The 12,892-nt window shown below is 34.4% G+C and overlaps 1 protein-coding gene across 2 annotated transcripts in view; it reads right to left on the reverse strand.

Moving 5' to 3' along the window:
- LOC124617482 (traB domain-containing protein) overlaps positions 1–12,892 on the reverse strand; it is a 116,196-nt gene that overhangs the window by 101,801 nt on the left and 1,503 nt on the right. The gene's annotated exons all lie outside the window — the stretch shown is intronic.

The following is a 12,892-nucleotide window of genomic DNA, read 5'->3' on the forward strand; positions in this document are numbered from 1 at the left end:
TCAAGTAGTTCTTTGCAGACTGAGGGAGTAGCCTTGAACATAAAATAAACAGTATTCCATTTGAGTCCATAGAAGTATCACAGCACTGCACTGAACAGGTGTTTGAATGTTGTGCAAAGACAGTTGAATTTCGTGAAACTAAGCTTCTAATTGTTTTTTATAGGTCCCCTAACTCTGACTTCAGAGCATTTCTGCTCCAGCTAGAGAGGGTTCACGGTTCACTTTATAGGAAGTACCAAAAATTAGCTATATGTAGTGACTTCAATATTAATTTTGTATATGATTGTGCAAGAAAAATGATGTTGGTAGATCTCCTAAACTCATATGATCTGATATAGATTGTGTTTTTTTCCAACCATGAAGCAGGGGAACAGTAGCACAGCCGTAGAAAATATTTTTATTCATTCTTCATTACCAGATGGGCATTTTACTAGTAAAAGGGTGAATGGCCGTGATGCACAAACTTTAACACTAAAAGGCTTTTGTACTCAAGCAAATGTTATATATGATAACAATCTATGTAGGATAGCTAATCAGCAGCAACAGAGTGCTTTTAAACCTCGTTAATGAACAAGAGTGGCAAGATGTTTATAATACCGATAACAAAGATGACAAATATAGTGCTTTCCTTAACACATTTCTCATGCTCTTTGAAAATTGTTTTCCAGTAAAATGCTCTAAACAGAGGACTAGCAGCATGAGGCAGGCTGGGTAGATGACTAGTGGGATATCATGTAGAGCAAAGTGGGAATTACATCAAAATGTTAGAGAAGTCACAATCAAGCTACCATAGCCATTACAAACAGTATTGTAAGGTACTTAGAAATGTTATTAGGAAGGTAACGAGTGTGTGGTACACACAAACAATAGCTAATTCACAGGATAAAATTACAATTACACGGTCAGTTACCAAGAAAGTGTGGTTAACAGCACAAGGTCAATGATATAGTCAGTTCGTAGTAAAAATACTACTGTTACCAACAAGTCAGATATATGTACAGCATTTAACAATCATTTTCTTGGTGAATTAAATAAAAGCTCAGTTTTTACAGGCAATCATAGAACACTCTTGGAAAATGCCTTTCCAAGACTGATGTCTGTAATACTCCTCTGTGGTACTGGCAAGGGGGAGACTGAGTCAATAATTAAATCACTGAAGACTAAAGACTCTCATGGATATGATGGAATGCCTTGCAGAATATTAAAGTATTGTGCTCCACTTGTCAGCCCTGTACCTAGCCGAATTTGTAATGTTTCCTTTAAGAATGGTCAGTTTCCTGAACAATTGAAGTACTCAGTAGTAAAGCTGCTTTACAAAAAGGGGGAGAGGGGTAATGGGTCAATCCATTTAAAATCACCCAATATGAATAAAATTTGTTGCCCAACATTTTTGATTTTCTTAATTTTTTTATCATGAGTTCCCTATAGGCAGGCATTCACAAAACACTGTTTTAAAAAATTTTATAAGTCATAGTTTTTTTCTGGCAGCAATTTTTACAATGGCAGTTGGGCAAATTTTAGTGGAAATCGACGTTTGCGGAAAGTTTAATTGTCAAGTTATTTTAAAAGATATCAGAATAATTCAAAAACCAGTGTGCTCAGCATGAAATGAACTTCAGGCATAATTTTTTTTAAATTTTTCTATCATGCAAGACAGTCACTCAAACTCTTTCTGTAAAGACTCTGATAAAATTTATCGATCTTCACTTTTCAAGGTCTTCAGTTTTCATGAAGGAAGAGAGACTCACTAATAATGTGTTATCTCTGTGTAGTATACTTACATAACTACCTGCAGTAAAAGTTGCAGTCCTGAGAATGCACTCCTGTTTTTTCTAGAGCTTTAAAAAATGGCCAAAACCCTTATAATGTCAATTTTCGCAGGTCAATATCTAAAAAGGGACTGAATGAAAACAAGTGAAAATTTTACAGAATGTTCTTTATTCTCATGGGAATATCTCACAAAAAAATTATGACTGAGACTCAACTACATTGAGAGTAGTAGAGCAGCAAATTTCAGTAAAAACGCTACCCCTCTACATGCTCATGCAGTGCCAAGTTAGCAAACAAGGGCTTGAAATTATTACAGTTGACATTGGTCAAATGATGTTTAAATCATTACATACAATAAATGATGAAATATTTCTACTTTTAAATAACAATGGGCAGAGATAACAATTGGTAAGAGTTCTATTTCTTAAAATTAACGGTACATTTGTTGTACTACACTTGCGTACATTATACACATAATAATGTTTCTCCATGTACACAGATTTAAACCTTCAGTTGTAACTACTTGCCAGCTGCAGGGAGTTAAACAAACATGATATTTCATTGCATAGTTTATCAGTTATGTTGTGTGTTTTACCAGACACTGTTGTGAGTTTCAGTGGAGTGCAAAATCACCAATCACTAAACAGTGGGTTTCTTTCAGGTTTTCTTTCGTTTCCTTAAAATACTGGGCTTGAGCTTTTGAGATAAAGTGATGGGATTTTAAAAGCACCAGCTTATCGACAAGAGACGGTAAAAATTCCTCACTGGGCATTACCTTTGTAATAAGGTCAACTCTATCAGTTTGTACCCATTGTTTGAAAACTACTTCATCAGGCAAGATGTGAAGTTCATTTTTTAAGATAACAGGTAGGGTATCTGGTCCAGGACATCCTGCACATATGTCAGGCATACATTTTTCATTATCAATATCACATACCATGAAAGCTATCAGGTCTTTATAATTTGCATTAAGCTTTGCTCCTTCCATCATAAGCTTTGCGTTTTGATGATGTTTGCAAACACATACAGTATGAGTTCCTGATGAACCCAGAAGAACACACCACTTTGGTCATAGAACACAAAACATAGAGCGGCCAATTTTGTTATCTGGGTATTTTTGTTTATAGAGGCTATAGAGCTCATTCAGCGAGAGAAGAATTAACCTTTTCTGCTTCTGCACTTAAACATTGTCAATCACAGTTGAAACACATTCCTTTTTACCAGGACACATGCGACCATTGTCATCATCCTCGTAAAATTCTTTAACACTGTTAATAACAACCTCACTTATTTTGTTGGCAAATTGTCTTTTCGAAAGATGTGGTAAGATACCTTGATCCATAACTAGCTGCCTAGTTAACTTCACCATGTATTTAGATGCACCAAATTCCTCGATTATTTTTTTCTTTGACCATGATCTTGGCAAGAGGCTAATTATCTTTATTTTGTCATCTTTACTGGAAACTTTGAATTTTTCTTTCATTTTGGTAATAAATATATCATACTCACTTTGTACATTTTCTGTACTATTTCCATTCTGAGCATCTAAGTCATTATGGAGAGATTCTTCCAATTTTCGCTTGACAGCACTTGTAATTTTATCAGTTTTTCTTTGTAAAGCTGATAGTCGCTGGTCTCTGTTGAGCTTTATTATTTTACATAAAGGAGATAATTCCAAAGTTTCACAGATTGATTCTACTTGATGCAAAGGATCATCCTCAACCAATTCAAAAGGCCCAGGAAGAAATTCAGGATCATTCTCAACACTAATTGCCACTTTTTCAGCTGGTTTATTTACAAATATTCTTGATGTGCAAGTTGGGCATAGAGCTTGTCCAGGAATTAGGTTAATATCCACATTTTGTTTTGTTTAGGTGTTCAACTAGTATTTTACGCAAACCATTTCTAACTGGCTTTTTGTGAGTACCAAATGGGTCACAACACTTTTTACCAAAAATGTGGTTGTATTTGTCTAAATATTTATCTTTGTGATAATAACAAATATTAGAAATTTCTTTCGAAATTATTAATTTTAACAAACATTGTTCTTCAGTGTTGTTTATGGCACTGTTCACTTATTAGTTCACTCACAAAACAACTCATTTCAATACTTGAAAAATCTACTATTCTTGAAAACAGTTGAAGATTGGAGACTTCAGATCTACACTTACAAAACTATTATTCACTTATTTATTGTCTTGGGTCCTGCAAAGAAAGTAATATGAAAAGTAACTCCAAAGGAATTCACAAAGTGTCTGGTAAAACACACAACATAAATTATGCAATGAAATATCGTGTTTGTTTAACTCCCAATGAAAATTGCAGCTGGCAAGTAGTTACAACTGAAGTTTTAAATCTGTGTACATGGAGAAACATTATTGTGTGTATAATGTACGCAAGTGTAGTACAACAAATGAACCATTAATTTTAAGAAATAGAACTCTTACCAATTGTTATCTCTGCCCATTGTTATTTAAAAGTAGAAATATTTCATCATTTATTGTATGTAATGATTTAAACATCATTTGACCAATGTCAACTGTAATAATTTCAAGCCCTTGTTTGCTAACTTGGCACTGCATGAGCATGTAGAGGGGTAGCGTTTTTACTGAAATTTGCTGCTCTATTACTCTCAATGTAGTTGAGTCTCAGTCATAATTTTTTTGTGAGATATTCCCATGAGAATAAAGAACATTCTGTAAAATTTTCACTTGTTTTCATTCAGTCCCTTTTTAGATACTGACCTGCAAAAATTGACGTTATAAGGGTTTTGGCCATTTTTTAAAAGCTCTAGAAAAAACAGGAGTGCATTCTCAGGACTGCAACTTTTACTGCAGGTAGTTATGTAAGTACACAACACAGAGATAACATATTATCAGTGAGTCTCTCTTCCTTCATGAAAACTGAAGACCTTAAAAAGTGAAGATCGATAAATTTTATCAGAGTCTTTACAGAAAGAGTTTGAGTGACTCGTGCATGATAGAAAAATTAAAAAAAAAAAAAATTATGCCTTAAGTTCATTTCATGTTGAGCACACTGGTTTTTGAATTATTCTGATATCTTTTAAAATAACATGGCAATTAAACTTTCCGCAAACGTCGATTTCCACTAAAATTTGCCCAACCGCCATTGTAAAAACGGCTGCCAGAAAAAAACTATCACAATTTTAAAACAGTATTTTGTGAATGTCTGCCTATAGGGAACTCAAGATAAAAAAAAATCAAGAAAATAAAAAATGTTGAGCAACACCGCCTGGGTGATTTAAAATGGACTGACCCTAATGTAGATAATTTTTAGACCTATTTCTATGCCATCAGTGTTTGCTCAAGTTATTGAAAAGTAAGGATAACTGATCATTTTTTTATATCACATAATTTGCTATCATATGCACAGTTCAGCTTTAGAAGTGCTTTAACAACTGAAAATGCTATATTCACTTTTCTCCAAGATGTATTGGATTGGTTAAACAAAAAGTTTCGAACGCTAGGCAGATTTTTTTGATTTAACTATGGTGTTTGATTGTGTTGATCACAGAATATTGCTCCAGAAGTTGGACCATTATGGAATACGGAGAGTAGCTCACAATTGGTTCACCTCTTACTTTAACAACAGACAGCAAAAGGTCATTATTCACAGTGTTGAGAATGGCTGTGATGTGGAGTCTGGGTGGGGCACGGCAAATTGGGGATACACCAGGAATCAGTGTTGGGCCCACTCCTGTTCCTTATTTATATAAATGATATGCCCGTAATACTAGAGTATCACAGGTAATTGTAAAATATTTCTGTTTGTTTAATGCACCAGTTTGGTAGTAAAGGATGCAACAATGGCTGTGTTTCAAGCAGGGTAGTTCGTGACCTAAGTACATGGCTTGTAGAAAATAAACGAATGCTAAATCACAATAAGACCCAGTTTTTACTATTTTTAGCACACAATTCAACAAAACACGACATTTTAATTTCACAGAATGGGCATATGATTGGTGAAATTGAAAAGTTCAAATTTCTAGGTGTTCAGTAAATTGTCAAGGAAAGCCCATGCTCAAGATCTTGTTCAAAGACTTAATGCTGCCTCCCCCCCCCTCCCCCATTCAAACAATATCTGAAGTTAAATGATCACAAGGCACAAAAATTAGTCTACTTTGTTTATTTTCATTTGCTTATGTCGTATGGTATTATATTTTGGGTAACTCTTCCCATTATCAAAGAATATTTTTGGCTCGGAAACGGGCAGTTCGACCTGCATTAGGATCGAATTTCCTTGACTTGTGCAGAAAGGTGTGCAGTATACTGCCGCATCCAATTTCAATAAGCTATCACAAGAATTCAAAAATCTTAGCAGTAATCCACACGCTTCAAATGAGACTGAAAAATTTCCTTCTATTCTGTCTAGGAGTTTCTTGAAAATTAAGCTGATTCCTATGTTATATGGTTGATAGTGTTTACTTAAACTTATGGCTTGTCTTTTCTGGCTGTTGTAATTTCATGTACTGACACATTTGATGACCTTGGAGATTTGCTCCTCAATTTTGTCCTATGGAACTAGATGTGTAGAATAAAAAATTAAAATAACAGTATCTACCAACAGTAGCCCAAGCAATGTTCCACAGTTACATCAGCTGTGGCTGTTACTGTGCAGCCATCTGGAGGCTGCAAGAATTTGCTTTTATTGAAAAAGAAAGCAATGGGGCGAGCATTAAAAAAAAAAAAGTCCACTGCAAACCAGTTTAAGAGACCTGACTGTTTTCAGTCAATATACTTTCAGTTGTTTTGTTCACTCAAAGACAAGTAATAAGACCCACAGAAAGAGAAAAGAAGTTCATCAATACAGCACTCACTGCAAAGGCAGTATAGACAGGTCAACATGCCACTAACATTATTCGTCCTCTACTTAACAATATTCATTCATTACTCATCAAACAATTTAGAACTTTTTTTTGCATATTAAAAGAGTAACCATTGTACAGTACTGAAGAATGCTTCTCTGGCAATAAAACAGTGCCTATCTGAGCTGGAACTCTAGTGATTATCAAAACAGCAATTCTGATATTTTACTACACTGTGTTCTAATACTGATTATCTTTTTACTGTAAAGTATACTGTAATCTAATTCTTAACTTTATATTTTATAGTGTTCATTTTAATGTCATAGTTTGAACTGCAACATTATATCATTTTATTGTACTATTATTACCGTAAACTTGATGGTGTCTGTCCAGCTATGGCTGGTGAATGACACAGAATGGGTAATTAGAAAATACAAGAGATCTGTTTGACTTTTTCTGTTTCTTCTATTACTGTCACTTTATACTTCACTAATTAAGCCACACAATTATTTTGATTGCAGCTTAAGTACTTCCAAGCTGCACCACAGTCTTCCTCTGCTTAAGCTAAAACAGCTTCAACAGTCTTTCAGGAAATGTGATGTCGGTGCTTAAAAATATTAGCCAAGTGACAACTAAAACTGTGTGTAAAGACATAGCATATATTTAACATGTCTGCCTATTCACTTTAAACAGAGGAGGACCAAACTTCACTATCTCACATTTGTTATAAACAGAAAAACTATGTATCTAACTACAACTCACTCACAAAAATTTGAGGTTGTCATTTGTGATGTAGAGGCAGAAGGGTTTGGCATTCCCTTACCACAATAATATTCATATATTATTACACAGTAGGTAACAAAATAGGCACTAAACACGATGATACTACATGAACATTTCTTATGTCAACATACAAATCTTTGACACCCGTATTACCAAGATGAGTCATGCAAGGCAAGTATAAAAAATGGAATCATTAATTAACTGCACTAAATGAAATTTGCATTATTGATGGCTTCTTTACGAAAAAGGCTATGTACCTAGCTATGCAGTGAAATCGGTCATGGGTAGGTCACTAGCTCTATGTTACATTGTCAAAGATTTTTGACAGACCTTTTATGAAAGCTAGGACAATGCTTCAACTTTTAAGAAAGTTATGATAAAAATACTCCAGTACACTGTCAAAGATGTTCTAAAGTAAAGGGTAAAGTAAATTAATCCTTTCCAACTTATCAAACAGTAGGGCAGAAAATGAGAGGAAATGGCATAAACAGTAGTGGCTTCCATCAGCAAATTCACTTTCATATGAAAAATATGAAAGCTTGCGTCATCAAAACACACACACACTTGTTTTTCATACAATACAATTTGGTTTGTTTGTACTTACCGAATGCAATTTTCCATTGACTACAAAAATAAAACCATAACAAACTAGTAAACTTCCACCTGATCTGACATTTAATTTCATTTATTTGGTCCATTTGATTCATTACATATTTAAATGGTGTACTGAATATAAGACAAGTCAAATTTATTTGTGTGTGGGTGTTTATATTTAAATATATTTTTATGTTGCTGCAATTTTAACTCATTAGGCAGGCTGCTGAATAATTTGGCTGTTGGATGAGGAATCCTGCCTTATGCAAGAGACCGTAAGAATATTGTCTCACCCAGACATGTTGCATCACTTTTTTGGGCTATCTTCGGTGGATAACTTTGTTTCCTTTCTTACATGAAACTACTCAATGTTTATGTTGGTAGCTGTGGTCTGCTGCACAATCTACAACTTGTAATGGCTTTGATGTTGGGTGTTTGTCTCCTTTCTTTGAGGTGTGATAACACGCCGAGTTTTACTACTGTTGTTGTTTCCCAGTCATTTTCTGTGATTTTTTGAACTTGCACAGTGTCTTCACCACCATTATGTAAGATTTATTTTTTCACTTTAATGTCATTTAAATCATCAATACAAAGAAGGAAAAATAAAGTTCTTAGCAAAGAGCCTTGTGGCACTCCACATTTTATTGATGATTTATTGGATAGATGTGATGTTGTTGATATAATGACATTTTCTTTAATGTTATTATGCCTTAAAATCACCATCTGCTGCCTGTCTTCTAGGTAAGATCTTATACACTTATTTGGGATCCCTCCGACACCATTTTGAGCAAATTTGCGACTAAAAAAGGTAATGGTCAATTATGTCAAATACTTTTGAGAGACTTACAAAAATATGAGCATCCAGTGCTTTAAAAAGAGCTAAGTACTCATACATAGCTGTTAGGCTGAATGAAGATTTGGACTTGCTGAAGCCATGCTGATTTGGTGACAGTAATGAATTTTTTTGTAGTGTAGCTTTGAAACCTACTGTTGAGAAAACAATGAGTTGTGATGCTGTAAAATAGTTTTTCACATTTTCAGTGTCCCCTTCTTTCTGAACAGAGGAGTTACTTTAGCTGCTTTTACACTTCCAAGAAAGATTTCAGTTGATAAGGGTATGTTTACAACATACATTAGTGGTTTTATTGCATAATGAGAGGAGATTTTGAGTATGCAATCTGGCACACCATTCAGCCCACAAGAATATTTGTTTTTGAGTGACCTCAGTATTTGCTTCATATCTCTCTCTCTGACTTCTTGAAGGAACACAACTTAACAATAGTATTTAAATAAATTTGGTAGCCACATAGGTCTGTATTCACACTGATTTGCTATAAACATAAAATACATGTTAAACTTATGAGCTACATCTTTTGGATTTGAGGGTGAGTTATTTTCAATTTGCAGAGATATATTCTTTGACGAAGACCATTCTGTGCCAGCTTCTGCTCCAATAGCCTTCGAGACAGCTTTCATTTTATTTTTTGCACTTGAAATGTGGTTCTTATTTGCCATCTTTTACTACCTTGTTGAATATTCCCCCCCCCCTCCCCCCCCCCCCCCCCCCACACACACACACGCATAATTTCTATATTCTGATGTAGTATTCTTGTGTTCGACAGAGTGGAGAATTTTTCCTCTTTCTACTGGAAGTTGTAATACCATTTTTATACAAAATTTGTTTTTTTACAATCTTAAGCTTTCTTTATAATTATAAATGCTATGCGAAAATAATGCAGATGGGTCATTCCATGTAAACGAGGAATCACAACCAAAAAATTAATTTTTCTGTGGGAATATTTTCCCCCCTGTTACATATGTAGGTTGGGTATTGAATTTTGCTGGCAAGATTGGTTTTTCCCTCCAAGACCTATTGTTTACTTGTGGGAGCCATTGTTTTGAAGACTATTGTTGAGTCTGTTCATGCAGAAGATCTGATCAATTTGAATGTAAGAAAAAAATCATGAAATTTATAATAATTTTTTATGGTTTGTATATAACTTTAAAGTGTGTAACTTCTTCTGTTTGGTATATTTCTAGAAGCAAACAATTTAATCACGATAAACATAAAAAAATTTATATAACCTAACCCAAAATGTGTAACATGAGTTACCAAATGCCAATTTTTTTTTACGATTTTCACAAAATACATTAAAGTATAGAAACTTACATGCCATGCTGTCATTCACACGAGTGTACCTGATAATTTGGGATCTCAAATAAATTTCCTCCTGGAAACCTTTTCCTGGTATAGGATATTTAATTCACGTAACATGAGTTATCTTTACTTACGTAATGTGAGTTACAATAATTTTTGTAGGATTAGTTATAATTTTGAGCTGTCAGATTGGTTCTGAATTACATGCAACACAACTAACAATATATTTCAACATACTTAATGTATACTTAACTCCATATGCCACATAAAATCGCATAGGGAATAGCTATTTCTACTTTACACCAATTTGCAATTTTTTGCAGAATGCCTTTCAGTGTAGCTAAAAAGATGAGAAGAAGAAGGCAGAAATTGAAAGACAAAGGCAGATATGAAGAGTATAAAATCAAACACAAGAAAACTATGAAAAAATTCAGGGAAAAGAAGCAGGAGCAGGAAAAATGTTTGAGTACAAGAGAACAAGAAAGGATTGCTGCAGTCAAGAAACGGAATGTTAGAGAAAGAGCTGCCCAGTACACGAAGCGGCTAAAGGAAGCATCTTCGGCTACACCAAATAGTTCTGCTTCTCCACGATATAAAAATAGGTCTTCAATGGGAAAAGCCATATCAAAAGTGAAACGTGTACTTCCCGCATCACCCAGAAAACATAAAGGTGTTATTAGATCACTGTATCATACATTTGTTGAACCTTTAGAAGTAGAAAGAATCTCTAAACAAAAAATAAGTGATGAAATAGCAAGCGCAGTGAGCAAATTCTATGAAAGGGATGACATTAGCAGACAGGCCCCTGGATGCAAAGACATTGTATTTGCAACTTACTCTTATTTTCATCTGCGCTATTAACTCTCTTCATAGCCCAGTACCTCAAATACCAAAGTACACCAGTAACTTGCCAGAATTTTTTCTATGTGCACAGCCTACAGTCAATTGTTGTATGAGAAAGTGAATGAAATGTAAAGATTTATTGGCAGTCAAACTTCTTGATTTATATACTGGTGTACAAGAGTACGGCGTGAAATAGTATGTGTGGCAGGAGAGTGATGGCAGAATTTTTAAAGTAGAGGAAGAAGGTACATTACAGAATCTTAATGATAATATTCTTACCATGGGACTTAAATTTTTAGAGCACAGCTACTTTAAGAGAGAGCAATCCAAGAACTATCAGAGTGATAAACAATGACTGCCTTCTGCGATGCCAACTGCCATGATGCAAATCTACTTTTCTGAAAAATTTACATGTGTAAGTCAAGATGAAATTCAATGTGCACATTGGCAGCAGAATCAAATTAGTATTTTTACTGCCATGATTTGGCAATCAGGTACTTCTCACCCCTACGTGATGGTATCTGATAATATGGACCACACAAAAAACACTGTTATTCCTATGTTGATAGATTTCTTGAAGAACTGCCAAAAAATATTAGAGAAGATACAATGTGGTCAGATGGTCCTGCTTCCCAGTTTAAAAAAAAGATATATTGCAGAGGCTATAAAAGTTCTAAGTAAGAGTAAGAATCATGCCAAAAGAATTACATGGAAGAGCTTTGCAACTTCTCATGGGATGGGGCCAGTGGATGGAATTGGTGGGGCTGTCAAATGCCAAGTTTGGTCTAATGTGAAAAGCAGGACATGTGTTGTAAACAATGCAAAAGATTTCTATAAAAGCATTGTTGAATTATTCTTCTAATTTGATAGCAGTTCTTATGGGTGAATAAGACTTTGGCCACAGAAGCAAAAAACTACATCTCTCTGACTTAATCAAGAACTGCAAACCTTTCTTGAACATTTCTACAATTAATCACTAGGAACTCTATAATAATTAAGTTGTAGGACACACCACTACATCAGATGCAGAGGAAAACACTAACAGAACATAAAAATCACTAGATATACAAGTAGATGACTGGGTGGTGGTAAAATGTGACAATTCATATTTTCCTGGTAATGTTACTAAAATTGGAAATGGTGAGTTTATAGTTGATGTTATGATGAAAGACGGGAAGTTTTGGAAGTGGCCTAAAATTATAGATGAGATATACTACACTAAAGACAAGCCTGTCAGAAAAGTGAACACTCCAAGTGTTGTAAATTCCCATTGTTATTTCAAGTTTGACTGATCTGTGACAATGTAATGTGAGTTACCATATGTTGCAATGCGAGTTACCTGTTCATTATGTTTTAATATTTATTTTATTGGAGATTAAATGTTTGGAACTTTGATAAAACACTTGTAAGATCTTCTGGTATTGTGTGTAAAACTTACAAGAAATGTATCATATGCAAAAGCCATATCTTGGAAATGTAACTTGAGTTACCAAGAATAATTATAAGATATGGTTTTATAAATGTAGTAATGTAACAATTATTGTGATATAGGTTTATAGAGCATTCTGTATAGGGTATGTTTTGAGGTGTAAAAAATATTTACTAGAAACATTTCCTTCTGTTAATCATCCAAAACCTATAATATAAACATCACTTTGTAACATAAATTACCACGGAATGACCCAGATACACATTGTGGAAACTGTCAAATACGCTATTCACTTAAGTTTTACAGTGGATATTCCTCCCATGTTTGCCCTGACAGCATAAAATTGAACACACTGATACTGTCATCACTGAACTCACACCGATCAATTACTTTAGTTCTTGGCCCGCATTTACTGTCAGTGTTTAGTTCAAAGCACAGGAGCTTTGTGATCACTGTATGGTGTTATAGTTAAGGTCACAGTCTTACAAAA

The sequence above is a fragment of the Schistocerca americana genome, chromosome 1, assembly GCF_021461395.2.
Source record: "Schistocerca americana isolate TAMUIC-IGC-003095 chromosome 1, iqSchAmer2.1, whole genome shotgun sequence".
Classification (NCBI taxonomy): domain Eukaryota; kingdom Metazoa; phylum Arthropoda; class Insecta; order Orthoptera; family Acrididae; genus Schistocerca; species Schistocerca americana.